Genomic DNA, 6,470 nt, shown 5'->3' on the forward strand with positions numbered 1-6,470 from the left:
AGAATAGAGATTGAGTGTCATGTGTAGAAACAGAAAGTAGAGCACTATTGTTGGATAATTGTTCTTGGAGGCATATTAAGAAGTTGTTGCTATTTGTGCTTCATTCTCTGAGAATACCATGACAAACACATTAATTGGATTAAGAAAGTTAGGAAAGGGTCAGGTTGTGAAGGACTTTAATCAGCTTGAAGGATGGATTTAAAGAGGGATGATGATTATGATGCTTATCCTTCATTCTCAAAGACATCAGAAGAGTTGATATCTTGACAAGCACATGAATTGGATTTGTGTGAGGGGCTACTGACCTAAGTCACCAGCTTTACTTTCTCCTCTAAAGCTATCTGGTTCCAATGGCCAGATATGAATCAGGATGTGAGACAAGCAGAGTTTTGTAATTTGCCCAGCAGGTAAGTGTCAAGTATCTGAGTTTGGATTTGAACTTCTGTCCTCCTGATTTCAAGACTAATGATCTATTTTTATGCCTCCTTGAAGAGACTTGAAGGAGAGATATCTAACTGAAAGTTAATTCAATAGTCCAAGTATGAGCTAAAGAAAAGTTGCAGCAAGGTGGTTACTATTTATGTTGAGATGATATATAGATATAGCTATGTAAGATATACACAAGTATATATATATATATATATTTATATTAATATGTACATATTAATTTATGTGCATATAAGTAGAGTATGTTGCTATATATGTATGTTTTATATACATACATATGCACATATGAAGGATATTATGACAAGAGTTAAATGAGATTTGATATGTAGATTAAGTAAAAGTGATGATTCAATAAAAGTTGATTATAAACAGGAGTTTCTGTTGGTGAGTCATTTTTCAGTTGGGTCTGACTTTTTGTTATCCAATGGAGTTTTCTTGGCAAAGATAATAGAATGATTGGCCAATTCCTTCTCCAGTCCAGAATCACAGAGCTAGTAATTGTCTGAAACCAAATTTGACTTCTTGAAAAAATGTTTACTTACCAAGGCAAACTTAAAAAATATATGAAAACAACTTTAAAACACTTTTTAAACAAATAAAATCAGCTCTAAGTTACTGGGAAAATGTCAATTGCCCATGAATAGGCTGAGACAATACAATAAAAATGACAATTATACCTAAATTAAATTATTTGTTCAGTGCCATAACAATCAAACTTCCAAAACATTACTTTAGTCAGCTAGAGAAACATAGAAAACAAATTCATATGAAGGAATAAAAGGTCAAGAATATCAGGAGAATTAATAACAGAATTGCAAAGGAAGGCAGCCTTACAAGGCCAGATTTAAAATTAAATTATTAAACATCAGTCATTGAAACTGTTTGGTGCTGGCTAAGAAATAGATTAGGTGGAAAAGATTAAGTACAAAAGAAACACAAGTAAATGACTATAGTAATCTACTGTTTGAAAAACTCAACGATTCCAACTCCTGGGTTCATTCACCTATAAAATTTTTTGGGAAAATTGGACAATAGTGTGACAGAAACTAGGCATAGACCAACATCTCACATTATATACCAAGATAAGGTCAAAATGGGTACAAGATTTAGATATAAAAGGTAATATTGTAAGCCAATTAGGATAGTTTACCTGTAAGATTTATAGAAAGGGGAGCAGTTTGTGTCCAAAGAGATTGAGAACTTTGTAAAAAACAGACTGGATAATTTTTTATTGCATTAAAGTAAAAAGTATTTTTCACAAACAAAATCACTGCAGCCAAGGTTAAAAGGAATGGAGACTTTGGACCAAGATGGTGCAGAGAAGGCAGGCACCATTTTAAGCTCTTTTGGTTTTCCCTCAGAAATGACATGAATCAAGCCTAAAAAGATTTTTGAATTGGCAGAACCCAAAAAGGAGTAAAGAGGAATATCTTCCAACAAAGTCTGTCATGGGGAAGCATGGGTGAGACCAGGGTAGAGAGCAGAGGCCATTGAGAACAGTGGCTGTGAGAATGGAAAACTTGCCTATGAGTGCAGTGTGTGAACTGGAAGAATTAAAGCATTCTGATGGGGAGAGCTCCAGAGGAGTTGCCAAGGACACCCATTCAGCCAGCTCAGATAGTCTGGAAGGCCACTGCAAGCCCTCCAGTGTTACTAGAATTGCCTACATTCCTGTAGGAGGGTCTGACTTTCTCCAGAACAAAAACATAAACAACCCCAGGCATTCACTGTATTTCCCAAGACTCCACCAAGTCTAATCACACAAAGAGACTCTCTGGTATTTCTATCCCTGGCTCAAAGAAGGACTAACACACACTATAAGTTGATTCTAGAAATTTATTTTACCTATCAAGTATTAGAAAGGGAAGGAGAGTGGGAGAGAAGGAGGGACTGATAGAAGACAGGTAAGAAATAGAAAAGGGAAAGGTGAAAGAAAAGGGAGGATGGTGGATAGAAGGGGGGAAACACATTGAGGGAAGTGGTATTCATAAGCAAGGTACTAGGGAAGAGTGATAAAGTGAAAGAAGGGGTTATAGAGGGGAGATAGCAAGGAGGGCAATAAAAAGTTAATAATTTTAACTGTGAAAGTATGTGATTTGAGTTCTCTCATAAAACAGAAGTGGTTAGCAAAGTGGGTTAAAACCAAGAATCCTACAATAAGCTGCTTATAAGAAACTCATTTGAAGGAGAGATACACACAGATTAAAGGTAAAAGGCTGGAACAGAATGTTTATTATGCTTCAGTGGAATAGACAAAAGCAGGGGTAGAAATCCTTATCTCAGACAAAGCATTGCAAAAATAGATCTCATTAAAAGAGATAAGAGAGGAAATTACATCCTCCTAAAAAGTACCACAGGCAATGGAATAATTTCAATACTAAATGTGTAAGCACCAAGAGACATAGCATCCATATTCTTAGAGGAGAGGTTGAATAAATTATAGCAAGAGATAGATAGCAAAAGTCTACTGGTGTGTCACCTCAACCTCCCTATCTCAGAATTAGATAAATCTAACCATAAAGTACAAGAAATTAAGGAGGCAGAAAAAAGTTAGAAAACATAGATTTGATAGATCTCTGGAGAAAATTGAATGGGGATAGAAAAGAATGAGATTTTTTTCTTCAATACATGGCACCTACATAGAAATTGATCATGTATTAGGGCAATAAAAATCTCATAATCAAATGCAGAAAGGCAAAATACTGATGACATCTTTTTTAGACCATGATACAATAAAAATCACATGCAATGAAGGACCATGGTGAGATAGACATAAAACCAATTTAAAACTAAATTACCTAATTTAAGTAATGAGTGAGTCAAACAGCAAATTATAGAAAGTATTAATGATTTCATTCTAGACAATGACAATAACAAGATTAAGCTTATGGGATGCAGCCAAAGCAGTTATTAGGGCATTCATCATATCTCTAAATTCTTACATGAATAAAATAGAGAAAAAAGAGATCAATGAAATGATGCAACTAAAAAGTTAGAAAAACTCCAAATTAAAAATCCCCAATTAAATACTAAATTAGAAATTCTGAAAATCAAAGGTGAAAATAATAAAATCAAACACAAGAAAAGTATTGAACTAATAAATAAAACCAAGAGTTGGTATTATTAAAAAAAGTATATAAACATATGGTTACTTTGATAAAAAAGAATTTACTAGGATCAAAAATAAAAAGGTGAATTCACCACCATTGAGAAGGAAATTATAGCAATAATTCAGAAGCATTTTTCTTAAATTTGATGTTCTAAGTGAAATTGATGAATATTTACAAAAATGTAAATGTTTTAAATTAAAGATTATATTTATTTTGACTTATACAATTTTTTCCCCTCAATCTTACTTCCCTCCCCACAACCCCCCCCACACACACAGAAAGCAATTTGTCAGTCTTTACATAGCTTCCATATTGTATATTGATACAAATTGGGTATGATGAGAGAGAAATCATAGCCTTAATGAAGAAACACAAAGTATAAGAGATAACAAGATCAGACAATAAAATATCAAGTTTATTTTCTAAATTAAAGGGAATAGTCCTTGAACGTTGTTCAAACTCCAGGATTCCTTATCTGGATACAGATGTATTCTCCATTGTAGACAAGCCAAAATTGTCCCTGATTGTGGCACTGATGAAATGAGCAAGTCCATCAAGGTTGATCATCACCCCCATGCTGCTGTTAGGGTGTACAATGTTTTTCTGGTTCTGCTCATCTCACTCAGCATCAATTCATGTAAACCTCCCCCACAACCAGGCTTCCCTGAATTCCCTTCCCTCCTGGTTTTTAATAGAACAATAATGTTTTATGACATACCTATACCACAGTTTGCTAATCCATCCCCCCAATTGAAGGACAGTTACTTGATTTCCAATTCTTGGCTACCACAAACAGGACTGCTATGAATATTTTTGTACAAGGGATCTTTTTACCCTTTTTCATCATCTCTTCAGGGTATAGACCCAGTAGAGGTATTGCTGAAACAAAGAGTATGCACATTTTTGTTGGCCTTTGGGCATAGCTCCAAATTTCTCTCCAGAAAGGTTGGATGAGTTTACAGCTCCACCAACAATGTAATAGTGTCCCAGATTTCCCACAGCCCTTTCAACAACAATCATTATCCTTTCTGGTCATATTGACCAGTCTGAGATGTGTGAGGTACCTCAGAGAAGCTTTAATTTACATTTCTCTAATAAGTAATAATTTAGAGCAATTTTTCATATGACTAAGGATTGCTTTGATCTCATTTGTAAATTGCCTTTGCATATCCTTTGACCATTTGTCAACTGGGAATTTTTTTTTTAAATATGACTCAGTTCTCTGTATATTTCAGAAATGACTCCTCTGTCAGAAACATTAGTTAAAGATTGTTTCCCAGTTTACTACATTTCTTTTAATCTTGGTTATATTGGTTTTATCTGTGCAAAAGCTTTTTAATTTAATGTAATCCAAATCATCTAGTTTGCTTTTATTGATGTTCTCCATCTCTTCCTTAGTCATAAACTGCTTCCCTTTCCTTAGATCTGGCAGGTAATCTAGTCCTTGATCTTCCAATTTGCTTATAGTATTGTTTTTTATGTCTAAATCCTGTATCCATTTGGATCTTATCTTGTTATATGGTGTGAGGGGTTGGTCTAATGTAAGTTTCTTCCATACTAACTTACAATTTTCCCAGCAGTTTTTTTCAAAGAGAGAATTGTTATCCCAATAGCCGGACTCTTTGGGTTTATCAAACAGCAGATTACTATAATCGTTTCCTCCTGTTGCACCTGGTCTACTCCACTGATCCACCATTCTGTTTCTTAGCCAATACCAGACTGTTTTGATCATTGATGCTTTATAATATAATTTTAGATTGGGAAGGGCTAAACCCCCTTCTTTTGTACTTTTCTTCATGAAATTCTTGACTTTTTATTTCTCCATATGAATTTACTTACAACTTTTTCTAACTCATTAAAGTAATTTTTTGAAATTTTTATTGGTAGGGCACTAAACAGGTAGTTTAGTTTTGGTAAAATTGTCATTTTTATTATATTAGCTCTACCTATCCATGAGCAGTTGATATTTGTGCAGTTATTTAAGTCTGATTTAATTTGTGTGAGAAGTGTTTTATAATTGTTTTCAAAAAGTTTCTGAAGGGGAGGCTAGGTGGTGCAGTGAATAGAGCACCGGCCTTGGAGTCTGGAGTACCTGGGTTCAAATCTGACCTCAGACACTTAATAATTACCTAGCCATGTGGCTTTAGGCAAGCCACTTAACCCCATTGCCTTGAAAAATCTAAAAAAAAAAGTTTCTGAGTCTTCCTTGGCAAATAGACTCCCATGTAAAAATGTCAATTATCCAGATTAAAAGAAGAGGAAATTAAATAACTCTATCTCAGAAAAGAAATTCAACAACCCACAATGAACTCTGTAAGAAAAAAACATACAGGGATAGATGGATTCATAAGTGAATTATCTACCAAACATTCAACAACAATTGATTATAATTCTATGTAAACTACTTGAACAATTTCATGAAAAAGGAGATTGCCCAATTCCTTCTATGACACCAATCTGGTGTTCATACCTAAGTTAGGAAGAGCTGATATAGAAAAAGAAAATTATAGACTAAATTCATTAATGAATATGGATACAAATTTTTTTTGAAAAAGTATTAGCAAAGTGATTATAACAAGTTATCACTAGGATTGTACACTCTGATCAAGTAGGATTAAAGCTGGAATGCAGGGTTGGTTTGATATTAGAAAATGTCAGAATAATTGAACACAACAATAACAAAATGTAATCATATGATTATCTCACTAGATACTAAAAGACTTTTGATAAAAGATAGACCCATTCCTACCCAAAACAGTAGAAAGCATAGAAACAAATGCAACATTTCTTCAAATGCTAAACAATCATTATCTATAACCATCAACAAGCATTATATTTAATAGGGATAAGCTAAAAACATTCCAAATGACATCAGGAGCTAAGCAAGAATGCTCATTATCACTACTAATATTC

This window comes from Macrotis lagotis, chromosome X, assembly GCF_037893015.1.
Source record: "Macrotis lagotis isolate mMagLag1 chromosome X, bilby.v1.9.chrom.fasta, whole genome shotgun sequence".
Classification (NCBI taxonomy): Eukaryota; Metazoa; Chordata; class Mammalia; order Peramelemorphia; family Peramelidae; genus Macrotis; species Macrotis lagotis.